General features: G+C 31.9%; 1 protein-coding gene across 2 annotated transcripts in view; it reads left to right on the top strand.

The window, feature by feature from the left end:
* The window catches only part of LOC114325370 (potassium/sodium hyperpolarization-activated cyclic nucleotide-gated channel 2), a 571,529-nt gene that overhangs the window by 146,383 nt on the left and 404,390 nt on the right, over positions 1-20,756 (top strand). The gene's annotated exons all lie outside the window — the stretch shown is intronic.

Below are 20,756 nucleotides of genomic sequence, written 5' to 3'. Positions count from 1 at the left end.
AATAACACCAAAAATATTTAATACACGTAAAAAATTATATACTTATAACCAAATTTTAGTTTTTTCTGTGTCAAATACTTTACCTGTTTTATTATTTCTATGGGGTAAAAAATAACCGAGATAGAAACATTTAAATCTTAAGTTTTGATGTGAGAACCATGCAAACGGGGCCATTTAACCTTTTATTTTTAAAAAAGTAAGGAGTTTAAAAGATTAATTTTAACGTGGTGAAATAGCCCTTGAAATTAAATTTCAAACGGTTTTAAGATGAACCTGACATCGTAAAAATGAACGGAGGTTTAAAAAAAAACAATACCATTTTTTGGAAACATTTTTAAAAGATAAATTTTGAAAAAAATTTGGAGCCTAAATTTTAATGTTCGGGGGCTCATTTGATAGATATTTTTAAGTACTTTGACAAATATTTAATAAGTTTATGTTATAAAATGCATCATTTTCCCGTTATTTCAGGTTGAATAATTAGATTTTTTTACTCGCCGAAACAAATATACATTCAATTACCTATAACTCACTTTTAGTTCACACTAAAAGGTTTTTCTAGTAAGGGGTTTATTTCATTTTTTATTAGCATCAATTTTGGTCATATTAACTTTTTTGTAAAACTTATAGTTTTTGAGTTATTGATGAAAAATCGGTTAAAAACATGCATTTTTCTCAATAAAAATTAAAATCTTTGATCGTTATAAACTCAAAAAGTTTTGATTTATTTTAATAACTTTGTATAACAAATTTTGCTTAGAATTTAAAATTCCTCTATCGAATTATGGGGTTATTTTCAATAAAATAATTTTTACCCGCGAGAAGGGGTGGCATCCACCCCAGGGTAAAAGCGCAAGTTGGCACCATGTCACCTTTGTTCCTTGAAAAATTCTCTAACCATTCACCAATTTTCATGCAAATCGATGGAGGTTCAACGAAATCGGAGGTAATACCTCATATGCACCTTCAGTGGCTGCACTAAATTATAAAGGTCTCCTTCTTCCCGCAGTTCTTTGTAGTGTCTACGTATTTTACAAGGTCCATGTCACCAGCCCCCCCTTTTTCGATTTGAGGGTCAAAAAAAAGCTCATTCGTTTGTATTGCGTTAGTACTGGATTGTATCACCCTTCATTCGTTTGTACTGCCCCCACCCTTTTAAATCTGCCTGGAGGGGCTGGTGACATGCCACCCCCCCTTTTTCGATCTGGGGGTCCGCGATGGGTACGTTCGTTTGTACTGCGTTAGTATCGGATTGTATCGCCCTTATTTTGTTTGTACTGCCCCCACTCGTCTAGATTGGCCTGGGAGGGCCAGTGACATGCTACCCTCTACTCTGCACTTTTTGCCTTCTGAATGTCGAAAATAGGCTATTTCGTTTGTACTGCGTTAGTATTGGATTGTATCACCCTTCATTCGTTTGTACTGCCCCCACCCTTTTAAATCTGCCTGGAGGGGCTGGTGACATGCCATCCCCCCTTTTTCGATCTGGGGGTCCGGGATGGGTATGTTCGTTTTTACTGCGTTAGTATCGGATTGTATCGCCCTTATTTTGTTTGTACTGCCCCCACCCGTCTAGATTGGCCTGGGGGGCCAGTGACATGCTACCCTCTACTCTGCACTTTTTGCCTTCTGAATGTCGAAAATAGGCTATTTCGTTTGTACTGCCTTAATACTGGATTTTACCGCCCTTATTTTGTTTTTACTACCCCTACCCTTCTACATTTTAAACAGAGAAGGATTAGTGCTAGGAGTAAGGACACAAAATCAGCCAAACCTTGCACATAGTAACACCGCGGGTGTAAAATTTGGTAAATTAGTCAAAAATGAAACGAATTAAATTTTGAAACTGAAAAACAGGCTTGCAAGCCACTCTCCACTCTCCATGGGGAATGGAAATTTACCCCCTCAGATGGATCTCGGAGTAGTAGCGATTTGAAAAATGGTACATGTATTTGTTGGAAATATTTTGAACACCATTTTTAATCAGAAATCAGAGCAGCGACCTTGTCTTTTCCTACTAGGAAGAAATTTATCCATCCCCTCAATAAATTTTACAGTTTCAGACGCTGTCGATATGAAAATCAAAGATCTTATGCGGCGCATTCCGAAATGCACTCTTCGTTGTACAATTTCAACTTCTCTGGATAACTGATTAACTGAAACATACATACGGCAGAATTCATTGGAATCGAAAATTATTAAAAGTATTTGGAACATTAAATGAAAAATTCCCACAATCAATATCTTTCTTACCATCTAATGTCAGAGACCAGATAACAATAATTGCCGCTGCTATGTTATGGTAATTTGTTTTCTAGAAAGGTTTGTATTGTTCATTTATGACTGCAATAAGATTCAGAATTTCCGTATTTCATTTGTAAAATAAATATAGTGTCAAAACCTTGCTTATACATTTGACGCACTGTCCGACAACGTGTTAATTGACTCTACAGATTCAGTGCCAAAACGAGACATTTTTATAGAAAAATATTTGCAACTATATTAAATGCCAAACTGACCTATTAAATAAACTTAATAGAATATTAATAAAATTGCAATTTTCGATTTCTACTATGGAATTATCGCTGTATAGACCAGGGCGGATCTGTTTTGAGGTGGATGTGAGAGGTGGCATTCCGATTTTTGCAGATAAAATTAGGTGACAACTTCAGTAATTATAATTGATTTATGCTCCTTCTCAAATATGTTTGGAACATTATTAAAAAAATTTATATATTTAAAAATTTCGAAAAACATCGATTTTTTTCAACTTTCATTGCTTGTAACTTAAAAACGATTCATTTTGGGACAAAGTCATAGGGAAATAAAATAAAGATAATTGAATTTTGTATGATATAAGACACGACTGGTATAAAATATCTTAAATGATTATCCTTTCTGCAAAATAGCAATAAATACAAAATAAGAGGGCAAAATAAGCCTCTTTTTATTCAATGTTTTTCAACCACTTTGGTTGCACTTAGAACCTTCGTATTTTACTTAGAAAATTCTTACAACATACTCAATCCGTCCACCAAATTTCATTAAAATCGACATAATAGATTTTGCGTAATAATTTTGCAATCTAAATTTTTTTAGAAAAAGTTAAAATTTTTTAAAAACTTTCTGAACAAAAAGTAGACCTGTTAGAAGTTTGCTAATTTTTTTACAAATCGAGAGGTACTTTACCAATCCAATACAATTTACAAAATTAAAATCGGATTATTTAAGCGGCCTCAGCACTGTTTTAAGGATATAAACAATTTGTTTGCTCATAAACAAATATAGTCAGGACGTTTGAGTTGGAATAAATTCATTTTCTCGAGAATGGGCAACTCTGGAGATAAATCCCTAAGCAGGTCGATTTTTATATTTAAATTATAATTTTTGGCATATCTATCATACTACTAACGTCATCCAGCTGGGTGTGATGACGTAATCGATGATTTTTTGAAATGAAAATGTGGGTCGTGTGCTAGCTTATTTGAAAGATTATTCAATTCTCTATTTATTACATAATTATTTGTACAGGGTGCCCAAATTTTTTTTAATTAATTGAGACAAACAGAAGAAAGTATTTAATTTAGTTAATTCGAGATACATTTTACTGTTGTCCTAAAACAGAAAAAAATGTTTATTTGATAAATAACAGAAAAATGAATTTATTCGTATTGATTAACTCAAACGTCCTCACTGTATTTGTTTATAAGCCAAAAAATTGTGTATAACTTTAAAACATTGCTGAGGCCGATTAAATAAACCAACTTAGGTTCTGTAAAGTGTATTAGATAGGTAGGGCGTATCTTTATATGTAAAAAAATTAGCAAACTTCTAAATAATGGTCTACTTTTTGTTCAGAAAGTTTATAAAAAATTTTAACTTTTTTAAAAAATTTAGATTACAAAATTATTATGCAAAATCTATTAAGTGTATTTTATAGTCGTATATCATAAAAAATTCAATTATCTATATTTTATTTCCCTACGACTTTGTTCCAAAATGAATCGTTTTAAAAACGATTAAAAAGTTGAAAAAAATCGATGTTTTCCGAAATTTTTAAATATTTGAATGTTTTTATTAATGTTCTGGACATATTTGAGAAGGAACATAAGCCAATTATAATTATTGAAGTTGTCACCTAATTTTATCTGCAAAAATCGGAATGCCACCTCTCACATCCACTTCAAAACAGATCCGCCCTCGTCTATACAGCGATAATTCCATAGTAAAAAAATCGAAAATTGCACTGTCATTGTTTATTTAATAGGTCAGTTTGGCATTTCATATATTTGCAAATATTTTTCTATAAAAATGTCTCTTTTTGGCACTGAAGCTGTAGAGTCAATTAACACGTTGACGGACAGTGCGTCAAATGCATAAGCAAGTTTTTGACACTATATTTATTTTGCAAATGGAATACGGAAATTCTGAATCTCATTGCAGTCATAAATGAACAATATAGTCGGTTCGCTAAACTCAGACACAACTAGCTAGTGATTTTAGTAGGTAATTTTTTTTGTTTTTTGCCAATTTTGCCAAAATTGGCAAAATTACTAACTGTTTAGTAATTATTAACTATTTAGTAATTATTTTTTTGCCAATTTTAACAAATTGGCAAAATTACTTACTAAAATCACTAGCCAATTGTGTCTGAGTTTAGCGAACCGACTATACAAACCTTTCTAGAAAACAAATTACCATAACATAGCAACGGCAATTATTGTTATCTGGTCTCTCGCATTAGATGGTAGGAAAGACATTGATTGTGGAAATTTTTCATTTAATGTTCCAAATACTTTTAATAATTTTCGATTCCAATGAATTCTGCCGTATGTATGTTTCAGTTAATCAGTTATCCAGAGAAGTTGAAATTGTACAACGAAGAGTGCATTTCGGAATGCGCCGCATGAGATCTTTGATTTTCATATCGATAGCGTGTAAAACTGTAAAATTTATTGAGGGGATGGATAAATTTTTTCCTAGTAGGAAAAGCCAAGGTCGCTCCTCTGATTTCTGATCGAAAATGGTGTTCAAAATATCTCCAACAAATACATGTACCATTTTTCAAATCGGTAGCGTAGAACTACTCCGAGATCCATCTGAGGGTGTAACTTTCCATTCCCCATGGAGAGTGGCTTGCAAGCCTGTTTTTCAGTTTCAAAATGTAATTCGTTACATTTTTGACGAATTTACCAAATTTTACACCCGCGGTGTTACTATAATAGTTTTGGCTAATTTTGTGTCCTTACTCCTAGCATTAATCCTCCCCTGTTTTAAATGTAGAAGGGTAGCATGTCACTGGCCCCCCAGGCCAATCTAGACGGGTGGGGGCGGTACAAACAAAATAAGGGCGATACAATCCGATACTAACGCAGTACAAACGAATATATCCATCCCAGACCACCATATCGAAAAAGGGGGGATGGCATGTCACCAGCTCCTCCAGACAGATTTAAAAGGGTGGAGGCAGTACAAACGAATGAAGAGTGATACAATCCAGTACTAACGCAGTACAAACGAAATAGCCTATTTTCGGCGTTCAGAAGGCAAAGAGTGCAGAGTAGAGGGTAGCATGTCGCTGGCCCCCCCAGTCCAATCTAGACGGGTGGGGGCGGTACAAACAAAATAAGGACGATACAATCCGATACTAATACAGTACAAACGAACATACCCATCCCGGACGCCAAGATCGAAAAAGGGGGGGATGGCATGTCACCAGCCCCTCCAGGCAGATTTAAAAGGTTGGGGGCAGTACAAACGAATGAAGGGTGATACAATCCAGTACTAACGCAATACAAACGAATGAGCTTTTTTTGACCCTCAAATCGAAAAAGGGGGGGATGGCATGTCACCAGCCCCTCCAGGCCGATTTAAAAGGGTGGGGGCAGTACAAACGAATGAAGGGTGATACAATCCAGTACTAACGCAATACAAACGAATGAGCTTTTTTTTTACCCTCAAATTGAAAAAGGGGGGGCTGGTGACATGGACCTTATTTTACATGGAATATCCTGTAAATAACTTAAATTACAGAAAAAAAAAACATGAAAACTCTTGCTTTTTTTTAATGTTATTCTAATAAAATCAATTCTCTTCTCATATGCGCTCTCAATTGCTATTATTAGGTTGACCAGGCAGTATAAATTAGGCTTAAAAAGATTTACCATAAAATTTTGAAAGTCCATGTATAACTAGCTCTCATTAAGACCAAGAGTTACCTGACCGATACTAAAGAAGTAATCTACACCCTCCGCTTAGTAAAAGATTTATGCTTTAATCACCATCCTAAACATAGCAAATATCAATTTACATAGTTTAAATTTGTAGACTGTAGGAGAAGCCTTTAAAACGGGATGAGACCTGATAAAATATAAATTTTCTACGACTATTTGTAACAGGAATGAACGTTTACTACCTGTGGGAAAAGTTGCGATAGCTCACGAGATTTCCCGTGCAGAAGCACGAATTCCTCGATATAGAGACCATCAATATTTAATAGCAGAGCCTAGGATTAGATTACCCCCATTTTGGAGAAAGAGTGAGAAAACTTAGGATGAGATTCGATTTCTTTCCTTTATGACCTTATACATTCACTCGAGTAAAAAATAAATCGAATTGTTCAAATTGGTTGGTCTATTTACGGCTATTGGGGTGGACAGATACCACACAAACGATATAGAAAAATAGTTTTACCGTGTTCTACTGTTAAACACAGTTAAAAACTCACACATTTTTGGTAAATAATAAAATTAAATAAAAATATGAAAAAAAAAGAATGTGTGTGTTCTTTGTACACACGTAAGAAGTTATACTTCTATTATATGATTTAAACGAAATTAATATACTTTTAATTTATATTTTATTTAAATATTAAACTAATTTATACTTACTACTTCTCAAACATTTTTATTAAAACAGTGCCAAAAATTAAAATAATAAAAGAATAAAACACACACAAACACATTAAAAATGCCACAAATGATTTCTGAACATTAATTGTCGGAAATTTTTTTAACTAAATACGTATTTTCTGAAAATAAAATTATATAATAAATATACTTACAATCATAAAATGTATAAAAAAATAAAAAAATAAAAGTTTTTATTGGGATTCGAACCAGCTATCAGCGCGGTTGGTATATTGGGGTTCATTCGCCTTACACGCTTCGCCAAGGAGGCAATGTGTCATTATGTGCGAAGATCGACTAACTAAACGGATTAAGCTTTTGACATTTTTGAATTAAAATAAATTATTTTGATTTTGAATTGAAATGATTTAGAATTGAAAAAATACAACAAAACATAGAGTAAGAAAACAATATATTAGGTGAACATTGATAGAAATTTTGATGGTAATCAAATTATGTAAATAAAAGTATTACATACTACGTATTTTGGTAGGTTCAAATAGGTAGGTACCTATGATACATTTACAATTATTACGTACCTGTTGCTTTTAAAAACTATTTAAATGTCACTACAATTATAAACTTCTTTGTTTCTGTGCTCACAACAATAAAACTAATATATTACACATTTGTTTACCTTCATATTGAACAATTATTTATTATTGACAGATCATTTCAACACCCATTCACAGCCCGTATAACGACTAATACCATACTGTCGGTGTGCGCAAGCTCGCAGATCAATATAAATTCACCCTCAATCTCAATCGCGCCTAAAGAAGTATAACTTCAAAAATTTTTAAGAAACGCTTTTCTTTAGTTACGAGTGACTAAAATTAAAAATATTATAAAAAAATCAACTAAAAAGCATAAAAAAATTAAAGCACTCATTGGAATGCCGACAGAACTAAAAACTTCATATAGTATATAAATTACAAGCTCAATGCTTTTCCACATCCAAAAAGAAGTGCTATACCTATATTATATAAGCGTTGCATACGTTCTATGCTATTTATGTATACATACACATAATATATATTATGTACGTACGAAATTTATTTCGGCAAAGTGATGACGGTCGCAAACTCAATACTTTTTTCCTATCTAAAAAGTGCACAACATCCCTACAGAAGTTTTCACTTTAAAAATTTATTTCGTCAAACAATATCGGTCGCTAATTTAAAACTTTTTCCCCATCTAAAAAGTGCACAACGTCCCTAAGAAGTTTTCATTTGAAAAATTTAATTCGCCGAAGCGATGACGGTCGCTAATACAACACTTATTCCCCATCTAAAAAGTGTATAACGTCCCTAACAAAGTTTTCGCTTCAAAAATTTATTTCGTCGAAGCAATAACGGTCGCTAATTCAATACCTCTTTCCCATCCAAAAAGTGCATAACGTCCGTAAGGAAGTTTTCATTTGAAAAATTTATTTCGCCGAAGCGATGACGGTGGCTAATTCAATACTTTTTCTTCATCTAAAAAGTGTATAACGTCCCTAAAAAAGGTTTCGCTTCAAAAATTTATTTCGTCAAAGCAATGACGGTGGCGATGGCGGTCGATAATTCAATATTTTTCTCCATATAAAAAGGTCACAACGTCCATAAAGAAGATTTCACTTCAAAAATTTATTTCGTCGAAACAATGACGGTCCCTAATGTAATACTTTTTTCCCATCGAAAAAGTGCAAAACGTTCCTAAAGACGTTTTCACTTCAAAAATTTATTTCGTCGAAGCGATGACGGTCGCTAATTCAACACTTTTTCCCCATCTTAAAAGTGCACGACGTCCCTAAAAAAGTTTTCACTTCAAAAATTTATTTCGTCGAACAAATACCGGTCGCTAATTTAATACTTTTTCCCCATCTAAAAACTGCGCAACGTCCCTAAAGAACTTTTCATTTCAAAAATGTATTTCGCTGAAGTGATGGCGGTCGCTAATTCAATACTTTTTCCCCATCTAAAAAGACCAAAACGTCCCTAAAGAAGTTTTCACTTCACAACATTATTTCGTCGAAGCAATGACGGTCGCGATGACGGTCGCTAATTCAATATTTTTGCCTATTTAAAAAGTGCACAACGTCGCTAAAGAAGTTTTCACTTCAAAAATTAAAAAATTGAAAAAATTTATTGTGTCGGTTGCCCTTAGCAACGGTTAGCAACTTATTGCACATTGAATCACGGTTTTTGCTCCCAATTTTAAAGGACCTCTGGGATTGACTTGAAATTTGGCAAATACATAGATAACATGTCAAAGAATAAAAATTGTATTGGGCCTCTGTTTGTATTTGCCCTGGGGGTGACCTTCACTTCTTAGAAAGGGTGAAAAAATATATGTTCAAAATAAGTTAGGAAATGGATAAAATGTCTAATTCTAAGCATCTTTTGTTTTGGCCAATAACTCAAAAAGTATTTTATTGAAAAAAAAAACATTCTTAGTAGTCCAGAAAGCCACTGCGCATCCGCTAGGAAAAATATTCTAATTCGGATTTTTTGCACAATCTTACTCAAAAAGGACCCCTTTTAACAAATTTGCATGTTGCCAGGACCAAAAGTTGGTCAAAAATTTTTTAAACGTTTTTTTTTGTTTTTTTCCTAAAATTATTTTTTTTTGCATGGAACAAATTTTTTTAGGTTTTTTGGATCATTCCAAACAGAAAAGGTCTTTAGTGACTTTTCTCTAAAGTTGATAGTTTTTGAGATATAAGCCATTAAAAATTGAAAAATTGTGAAATCGGCCATTTTTAACCCTCAAAAACTATGTGAAAAACTGAAAATTTGAATGTTGACAAGGTAGGTAGATATTCTTTAAACATCGAATGATGAAATCCCGAAGAGTTTTTTGCAATACAGTATCAAAAACCCCTTTGTTTTTTAATTGCCAATCAAGCGTGCGCGACACTATTTTCCACCGTTGCATGTGTATTGTGTATGCAGTATGGTGAAAATGAAAGGAATAAATTCGTTATTTCGTAAACCGGCGACTTTAAGGAAAAATCTCGAAACAGGTCGATTTTTATTTTTGTTATGATATTGTGACATATATGGTATACTAGTGACGTCATCCATCTGGGCGTGATGACGTAATCGATGATTTTTTTAAATGAGAATAGGGGTCGTGTGCTAGCTCATTTGAAAGGTTCTTCAATTATCTATTCAGTAATATAAACATTTAAATAATTATTTATACAGGGTACAATTTTCCAAATGATTTAATTTAATAAAAATTTTTTGGACACCCTGTATAAATAATTATGTACATGTTTACATTACTGAATAGAGAATTCAAGAACCTTTCAAATGAGCCACCATACGACCTGTATTCTCACTTAAAAAAATCATCGAAAACTTCATCACGCCCAGATGGATGACGTCACTAGTATACTATATATGCCACAATATCATAACTTAAAAATAAAAACCGACCTGTTTTGGGATTTTTCCTTAAAATCACCGGTTTACGAAATAACGAATTTATTCCTTTCATTTTCACCATACTGTATGCACATGCAACGGTGGAAAATATTGTCGCGCACGCTTGATTGGGAATTAAAAAACAAAGGGGTTTTTGATATTGTATTGCAAAAAACTCTTCGGGATTTCATCAAACGATATTTAAAGAATATCTACCTTCCTTGGAAACATTCAAATTTTCAGTTTTTCACATAGTTTTTGAGGGTTAAAAATGGCCGATTTCGCAATTTTTCAATTTTTAATCGCTTATATGTCAAAAACTATCAACTTTAGAGAAAAGTTACTAAAGACCTTTTTTGTTTGGAATGATCCAAAAAACCTAAAAAAAATTTATTCCATGCAAAAAAAATAATTTTAGGAAATAAACAAAAAAAACGTTTAAAAAATTTTTGACCAACTTTTGGTCCTGGCAACATACAAATTTGTTAAAAGGGGTCCTTTTTGAGTAAGATTGTGCAAAAAATCCGAATTAGAATATTTTTCCTAGCGGATGCGCAGTGGCTTTCTGGACTATAGCACAAATATAGCCCATTAAAAACTAAAAACAAAAATGGTGTATGTATGAGCTCACTAGACCTAGCAGAAGCAAAGTTCTTGCTAATGAAAAATAGGTTCATATCCGTCAAATTTTAAAGTGAATATTTCAAAGTGAAATAACCAAAAAATGATGCATTTTTTGGAGAACACTCATTACAACTTTTTTAAAGTGTTTAAAAAATATGTGTATCTGTTTTTTAAAAAAGTTTGTAGCATCAATAGTAAGCAAGTTACGCTCAAAACAAAGTTGGTCTCTTTTTCTTTTGGTCAAAAAAACTCGGGAAAGTCATCCCCTAATTAGCATCAAAAATGAAATTAATCCTTTTTACTTCATAAGTTGTTTTACTCGTGTATGTGTCGTTTACGTCTGCAAGTTTCATTGGTTCAAAGTACATACTTATTTTTGAAGGGACTGTAGTTAAAAGGACTTGAACTAGTCAATAATCACGAGTGTATGCAAATTTAGAACAGCCATATCTTATCCAATTTTTGCCTTACAAAAAAACAAAAAATCCAAAATACTCAGAAAAGCAAAAACTACATTTTTTTACTCTTTGTGATTTTTGGTCACACTAATAAATTTTAAGTTACTTTGAAAAAAAATTTTTTTTTCAAAATTAATAATTAAAACAGATTTACTTTAAAACCATTTTTTTAAATAAGCCCTTTGAACCGATGATGCTGACTTACAGATCATATAAATAATACATGAGCAAAGTAACTTGTGAAGCGGTAACAATTAATTTGATTTAAGATGGTAATTGGGTGATTTTCCCGAGTTTTTTTGATAAAAAAAAGAGATCAACTTTATTTTGAGCGTAACTTGCTTACTTTTGATACTAGAAACTTTTTAAAATACAAAAAATAATATTTTGTTAAAAACTTTAAAAAAGTTCTAATGAGTATTCTCCAAAAAGTGCATCATTTTTTGGTTATTTCACTTTGAAATTTGACGGTTATGAACCTATTTTTCATTAGCTAGAACTTTGCTTCTGCTGGGTCTAGTGAGCTCGTACATACACCAGTTTTTTTTAATTTTTAGTGGGCTATATTTTTTATAAGAATGTTTTTTTTTCAATAAAGTATTTACTTTTTGAGTTATTTGCCAAAAACCGCTTATAAAACGTGTTTTTTCTTGTTGAAAAATGATCGTATTTACTCGGAAATAATTCGAAAAGTATTAACTTATTAAGAAAATGTTGTAGAACAAAAGTTGCTTAGAATTAGACGTTATATCTATTTTATACCTTATTTTGAACGTATATTTTTTCACCCCTTCTAAGGGTGAAGGTCACCCCCAGCCCCAGGCAAAAGCACACAGAGGCCCAATACCATTTTTATTCTTTGACATTTTATCTATGTGTTTACCAAATTTCAAGTCAATCCAAGCAATGCTTTAAAATTTAAAGCAAAAACCGTGATTCAATGTACTATAAGTTGCTGCGTTGCTAAGGGCAACCGACACAATAAATCACTTTCGTACAGAATAATAAATCTCCACCACACTTTAACCTTCCGATGATCAACCTTTTTTTGTTACACGGATGACCAAGGGGGGAAAAATGACCCCGGGTCAAAAATGTCAAAAATGACAATTAACAAATTTTTTTTTTATTTTTTTTATGGCATGGACTTTATGACATTTAGCCAGTCACAACATGAGTATTAGTGTCATGTGTAGTGTGTATGTTGAGTAAGTGTCTTGTTAATTTGCAAAGTCGACGTCGACATAATAGACGGTATTTTACTAAACATCAACTTCGGAATATATTTTTTATTTGTAAAATATAGGGAATTTTTTTTATTTCAAAATATGAGGATATCTAGAATGATATTAAAGTCAAATAAAAAAATAATGAGTTAAAAATTGAAAATACTTTTGAATTTATTAAAGAAAAACATACGCTGGGGTCACAATTTCCCCCGCTTGGTCATCCGAAGGTTAAAAATCATTTTTAATTATATTGTTTAACTAAATGTAATTTTCGTTTAAAGTAATTTTTATTTTAAGATAATATAAGTCTTTCTTTAGTCAATGTCAAACAATGTCTTTGTTTAGTAGTCACTACGATTTAAGAAAACAAAACCAATTATCTCGGCTTCAGTTGGTCGTATAAAATTTTTATTTTATTTTTAATATTTATTTCTTCTTCAGCAACAATAATCTGCAAGTTATAAACTCGAAGGATGTACAGGGGCGGCTTCAGTTCTAAATGTTTATAACGAAATTTCCCCCTTATTTTCAAACCCGAATTAAGAGGTTGAAAAATGTTTTACGCATTTATTTACATTAGAATATGAAAATATAAGTCTTTAGAAGGAGAGTGGATCTTGGATTAACTCTCTACGATTTTTTTTCAAAACGTTATAGCCTTCGACATTTGACCCCATGGGATAAACAAGTTATAATATCTAAACAACAAGTTTACCAATCGGACTCTATAAATTTTTTTATGTTTGGTATTGAAATATCTTTATTTTAAAGCCTTAAAAAATAAATAAAAGTTATTTTTACAATAGATAATTCAATTGCAAAAACGGTCATTTTGGACCTTACGCAGGCTGTTTTGCAATAACGTATTAACAAAATTAAACTTGTTATAGTTCAAATTGTAGGTTTTTTAACTTGCTACAATTTTCTATTTAAAAGTTTTTTCTAAAATGAATCCTAATCTGCAAAATTAAAATCTTTAAAAATTGCAAATTTAACAAATTAAAAACGTCATAAATAAAAAAGCTCCTGAAATTTTTGGTTGCATTTTAGTATAAGATATCCATGCCATCGTCCTTTACAACACCTGATAGGTTTCAAAAGTTCCTGAATTATATCCTGAAATCGACCTATTTTTCACCCACAGCTTGGACTATATATAACATTTACAAGATGGAGAGCGATTAATGAATTTAAGAGAGGCTTACATCAAGTAGTGTACCAACTTAACGGCTAAGCTAAATGATGATGATGAAGTTCTAAAGAATTCATATTTTTTGTCTGATTTATTAGATATTAAGAAACTGTGTAAGAGTTTTTGTTGGCTGTAGTTATCAATAACTCTGTACAGTTGCTCAATTGTTATCGCTTGAAAGCAAGTTAATATATTAATTAAATCATATAATGAACGTTTGACGCCATTTTTATACTTATAATTTGAAAATTTTGAACCCGCGTAGCTTATTTATATTTACAAACTGGTACACCGCAGCATTGCTGGTTGCATAAACTGTAGGTGAAATTTTGTTATTTATTCATACCGCTCCGCTAGTTTTTGTGTGTGGGCGCCAAATTATTTAATTAATTTGAACAGCATACATTATTATTGCACATACGAACATTAATTATTATTACATTGAAAAGTTGAAAGGAAATATTTAAAATGCAGCAACTTTATGTAAATAATATTGACATTACATAGTTAAAAATTGCACAGTTTGAAAAAGCAAAGTAAATGCTTTGTGAAATATTCAATTTAGTCGATGCGCCTACAAATCTCAACGTAGGTATATGTATAATCAATATTCGTGTTACATAAGTACATGTTGGGTTCAGGATACAAGGAGGTTCAAACAGGACACATACGAAAACAAATATTAAAATAAACGAGAGCTTAAGAATTGTCATAGAAGATAGTGCGGACACTGTTGACCATAAATGGGAAAAATTGAGAGACATTCAATGTCTCTTTTCCAAAAAGAAAGCCTGAAATCACTTGAAAAGAAAAGGGATGAGAGCAGAAATTCTGGAGCTTAAAAAACGTCAGAAAGATCATCCAGGAGGCAAAAAGATCCGGATAAAAAGTATAATATCTGTAATTTATAAAAAATAAATCAAGGAAATGATAGTTTCTATAAATCTCACAATAAAACACTGAAAATTTTTGTTTTCTATACTTCCACAAAATTTATTATTTACAACTATGTGACTACAGCTGTTTCGGCAGAGTGCCTTTCTCAAGTGATATAATTTACAATGTGTTTGCCTTTTTAAGTCTCTAACTGAAGAGGTTGAGTGGGGAGCTGTTTGTCTCGAGTTCGTCATTCAGAATTATATCTGTATTTTTCAGTTTATTAATTTCCATAGATTCTAAAAAAGATAGCTTAAGGCCTTTATTTTGGATATGCAGAATTTGAAACTCTTCATTGAAAGAATGATTATGATCTAGAAGGTGAAGTGTGTATGTAGAAGTGTCTGTTTTTCTATTGTTGAAAGCTCTTTTGTGTTCTGCTATCCGTTTGTCAAAAGTTCTGCCAGTTTGACCGATGTACGTTTTCGGACAGTCACCACAAGTTAGTTTGTACACCCCACTCTGTAGTTGCTTTCTCTTTCGGCTTTTATTGTTCTTCTATAAATTTCTAGTTTCTATAAATATCACAAGAACCAATATTATTTGTGGTATAGCTTAGCTGAATGGTTTTTCCACCATTTCTCCCACTAAGATCAGTTGAATGTCGTATATCTAAGCTCACAAATCAACCAAAGTAATACAGTGATTGCAGAAATTAACAGACGTATATATCTAGCAAATAGAGTGTACTATGAAATAAAGAAACTTTTAACTTAACATCAAACATAATCACAAAAAGAACAAGATATTTAAAATTAAAAATGACACTAAATTTTTTCTTAGTTTTTCACCCCTGTAACTTATTAAAATAAACGTTATAGAAGTTCTCAGGGACTTTCGGCCCTCGCTAATAACGTAATCTTTCATCCTGCGTTTAAATTTTTCAAAATACTTACCTATTAGTTTTCTCAGGAATCGAAAAAAAATGAATCCCATTTGAATAGCATTGGAGCAGAAACTATGTACCCATCCCCTTAACACATTTATATAAAAACAATAATAATAATATGACCGATAATATAACCCTAATGATTTTAACCCGTTTTCTCAGGTTACGTACATGATTTGACTTCGCTCAACATATCTATGTATTCTGAGCTTCTGGTCGGTAGGTATTATCTGCATCAATTAAAAATTTACGAAAATACGATGGAAGCTGCTTCATATTCGTTTATCCAGTGGTGTCCGACTATAATTTACAACTAGAAGATTAAATTTAATTTAGTATAAAGAAGCGTACTTGTAAAAGTAACATTTTGTAATTTTCTTCCAAAAATAAATCACAAATTCCTTAGTAATCAATTGGTTTCTTTTATCAATATCGAGAATTCTCACATAAATGCCAATGTTCTTCAATTCCTTTATTTGAATTAGGTAATATCTTGTTCCGTAATGATTTATTAATATTAGTAAAGAAAAATAAATATTTTCTTGAAAAATTCGAACTATAGAAATGTCGAATAAAATTTTTTCCAAAAAAAAAGAATGTGCGTGTAATTTGTACGCACGTAAGAAGTTATACTTCTATTATATGATTTCAACGAAATAAATATACTTTCGAACAGTATTTATATTTTATTTAAAGACTAAACTAATTTTTACCTAGTACTTTCCAAAAAATTTTATTAAAACAATACCAAAAATTAAAACAAAAATAGAAAACACTCGGATTCGAACCGGGGACCGCTTGATCTCCAGTCGAACGCTCTACCACTGAGTATACTCCTTTTGTTTGTGCGGGTGCGGACTACAAGATTTCTGAGACATAGTGTAAAATAGACCAAGTGAAGTATAAAAATACTTTAAATATTACTTATTATCTTATTCCCGCGGTAGACAAATCCAAGGATACAAAAATTATAATAAATATATTTGCTAAAAACACTAATATATTCTTTCCACACCTTTTTTAGACTAATACATACATAACTAACTCCATACTGTCTGTGTGCGCATGCGCGCAGAATAATAAAATTGGAAAGAAATCCTTTGTAAAAGGTATAAAATTTTTTTTATTAAAAATCCCTTAAAAGGGCTACATTACAACAAAACGTTTTCGATTTTTATAAAAAATCATCATCAGTGTTCGATAAACTGGATGCTAGCTGAGCCACAAAAGAAAAATATCTGGGTAAAAACCCTTTACATAAAATATAGATGCCTTAAAAGTGCATACTTCAATAAAAAGGCCTGTGATGGTCACATGGCAAACAGGATAATGCCCTTTACCTTAGGGTAATCGGAAGATTACCTGGGGGAATCGGAGAGAAGAAGATATGGGACTACTGATGAGGGGGAAAAGACCTCCGAAACTAGTGTAGACTCTTTCTGCACTCTCCGATTTAACCAGAGCATTATGCAGCTGCTGCATTTTCGTGTTGCAAAGAAATTGAAAATGTTTATACATTTTTTTTATTGTTATTTTACTTCCAATTCCCGTTTTTCTTCCGTTAGTAAACCTTTATTATCTGAAAAGATTGAATTGGACGACAATGGCCTAACCGCATAGCTCATCATGGTCGGTTATAACAAGAGCAGGCTATAATTAACGTGGCGTATTTGCAGTCGGCATTGTGGCAGAAATCTACATTATCGTCAGACCGACCAATTCGAGTTGATGTGCTTCCGGCTTAATTCGCTTCATTTATTAAATATTAATCCGATCATAATGAATAGCCTGCAGAAATGAAGAAAAAATCTGCTGAATTTATTTAAGTGGTAGGTACGTCTATAACGGGATTAAAGTATTCGAGAACGAGTTTTTTCTACCTACATATTACACTAAGGTGCAAAAAAATCGATCCACTAATAATTTGGTCATTTTTGATGTCTCGAATTTCCTAAATCTGTTGTCCGATTTAAGTGATTTCTTTTACCATATTCAATAACAATATTGCTGTAATAATATTGTTGCTAGACAGGTAAACTGTCATTGTATACCGGGTGTACGAATCAAACTGAGTTTTTTTCTCGAAGTTCGCATCATCCTGTGAACTATTCTAGCATTTATAAAATACTGAAATTAAAATCCAACTATAGCCTCAGGTTTTCTAAACATTCTGTTTTTAGATTCATTCGCTTGTGTTTGATAATAAAAAAGTTAGGTGCTCTAACAACTGGCCATGTTCGTCATCAGTACAAGGTGTTTCGAAATATAGTCCGTTCGCTAAACTCTAGACACAATTGGCTAGTAATTTTAGAAAATAATTTTGCCAATTTGATAAAATTGGCAAAAAAAATAATTACTAAATATTTAATAATTACTAAATAGTTAGTAATTTTGCCATATTTGGCAAAATTGGCCAAAACCAAAAAAATTACCCACTAAAATCACTAGCCAGTTGTGTCTGAGTTTAGCGAACAGACTATAAGTGCGGCAAACTTTAAGGGGTAATTTTACATGAGAAAATAATGACAGTTTGCTTTATAATCATATGTCCGCAAACGCTTCGTTTCCGAGATACGGGATGTTCAATTTTTTTACAAATTGACGATTTATTTATTGCTTTAAAACCAGTTAAGATATGCAAATCAAATTTGGTGGGTTTTAAGACGTAGTTATTGCACACTTTTTGACATACAATTAAAAATTTTATATTCACCATTGGCGTGCATACGGGTAATATGATCGGTCTAATACCCGTTTGCGCGCTAATGGTGAATAGTAAATTGTTAATTGTATATCAAAAATGTGCAATAACTACGTCTTAAAACCCTCCAAATTTGGTTTGCATATCTTAACTGGTTTTAAGACAATAAATAAATCGTCAGTTTGTAAAAAAAACTGACGTATCTCCCGTATCTCGGAAACGAAGCTTTTGCGGACATATAAAGCAAACTGTCATTATTTTCATTTGTAAAATTACTCCTTAAAGTTTGCCGCACTTATTTCAAAACACCCTGTACTGATGACGAACATGGCCAGTTGTTAAAGCACCTAACTTTTTTATTATTCAACACAAGCAAATAAATCTAAAAACAGAATGTTAAGAAAACCTGAGGCTATAGTTAGGTTTTAATTTCAGTATTTTATAAATGCTAGAATAGTCCACAGGGTTATGCGAACTTTGAGAAAAAAACACAGTTTGATTCGTACACCCGGTGTACAATGACAGTTTACCTGTCGAGCAACAATATTATTACGGCGATAACATGGTAAAATGAATAAGGCTATGCCATGGTAAACAAAATACTTAAATCGGACAACACGTTTAGGAAATTCGAAACATCAAAAATGACCAAATTTTCAGTGGATCGATTTTTTTACACCCGAGTGTATTTGCTATTTATTCATCCTATATTATGTACGCAAATCTTTATTGCTGCACAAAGAGCTGTTAACCATAATAAAAACAGCCAAAATCGAATATTTCAGTCTCATCATGAGGAGCAGCGTAATATATGGATTGCTGCAACTAATTTTACAGGTAAAAGTAGAAGGTGAGGAGAACCAGGAAGACGAAGGATTTCCTGGTTGAAAAATCTACGTACGTGATTCAACACAACAACCACAAATCTTTTCAGAACAGCAGTGTGCAAAATACAGATTGCCATGATGGTCGCCAACATCCGAAACGGATAGGCACTATAAGAAGAAGAAAAGTTGCTGACAAAATCCCCGTATCCAATTCTTCTTCTTCTTTAGTTTACTGGCCTCTACCTAATTGGATATTTGGCCAGGTCATCTGCGCGGAATAAAGGAAAAATCCTTTATTTACCTACCTATTACTTGGAGGTAGTATGGGGCAATTAGAATATCTAAAATTTAAAGACTAACGAGAATCTTCTCGTAAACGGAACCAATGTCGAACGAGTATACCAATATGCATATCTTCTAAAATAAAACTCACACATTTACAGATTTCTTATCTTTTAAATCAAAATAACAAAAAATATGAAAAAAATATTTTTAAGAAACGTTTTTCTTTAGTTATGAGTGACTAAAATTAAACATATCAAACATAACTTCATCGAATAAATGGTTTTCGCACCACGTTTTTCTTTAACGAATGTGTTAGATTTTTTAAATTTTGTTCATTTTTTGCTTTTTAGTTGATTTTTTATAATATGTTTAATTTTAGTCACTCGTAACTAAAGAAAAGCGTTTCTTAAAAATATTTTTTTCATATTTTTTTACTTTTTACTTTTTAGTCTTACACTTTTCAAACATTAAAATTAGTCAGAATCGGCAAAAAATTTGAAACTTTACTGTTTATTTATGAAACATAACGTAAAGAAATAACGTAAAGAATTAACGTAAAAAGTAAAATTATGTATAGTTCATATAATTAGCTACAATCTGTCAAAGTTTCAAGTTTCTTCATTGTAAAAAACAAGAGAATTTAAGCATTTTGCGTTAAAATCGTTTTTTTATTTAAACAATTAATAAACAAAGAAAATGTTTATTGACTATTCGTGTATTGTTCCCGCGAATGCATATGTCTGCAAATTTTTAGTCATTTGCATTGAAGAAAAGGCAGTCAAATTAACGTCCAAAGATTTGACCCAAACGATTGAACTAAAGAAAAGCATTTAATTAATTAATACGACAAAACGAATTCTAATGTTAATTGTTGCACAAAACGTCTCTACCGGTGGTTTTTCTAAGATTACGATAAAAACACGAATTTTTTGAATTCGAGTTTTGGTTGAAGTTTTGTTTCGTATCGTATTGAAATTTGACACGAATAAACGCCGATTTATATAAAATATAAACAAATATATGAGCGTTCAAAATTTGAAACTTTATTGTTTATTTATGATGCGTAACTTAAACAATTAACGTAAAAAGTGAAATTATTAGAAATTATTAACCGTAAAGGTTAGAGCAAATTTTAACAAAATGAGAAGAGTGCTCCGCATAAGAGATTTGAAATTAGAGCTAAGAGTTAGATTGGCTAAGTGATACGTTTTCTTTACTTTGTTTCGTAGAATGGAAGCTTGGACCTTGAATGCGGTATCAATGAAAAAAATGGAATCATTCGAGCTGTGGGTGT

This window comes from Diabrotica virgifera, chromosome 6, assembly GCF_917563875.1.
Source record: "Diabrotica virgifera virgifera chromosome 6, PGI_DIABVI_V3a".
Lineage (NCBI taxonomy): Eukaryota > Metazoa > Arthropoda > Insecta > Coleoptera > Chrysomelidae > Diabrotica > Diabrotica virgifera.
Note: the sequence above shows the minus strand (reverse complement) of the source record. Positions and strands in the feature narration are given on the sequence as shown.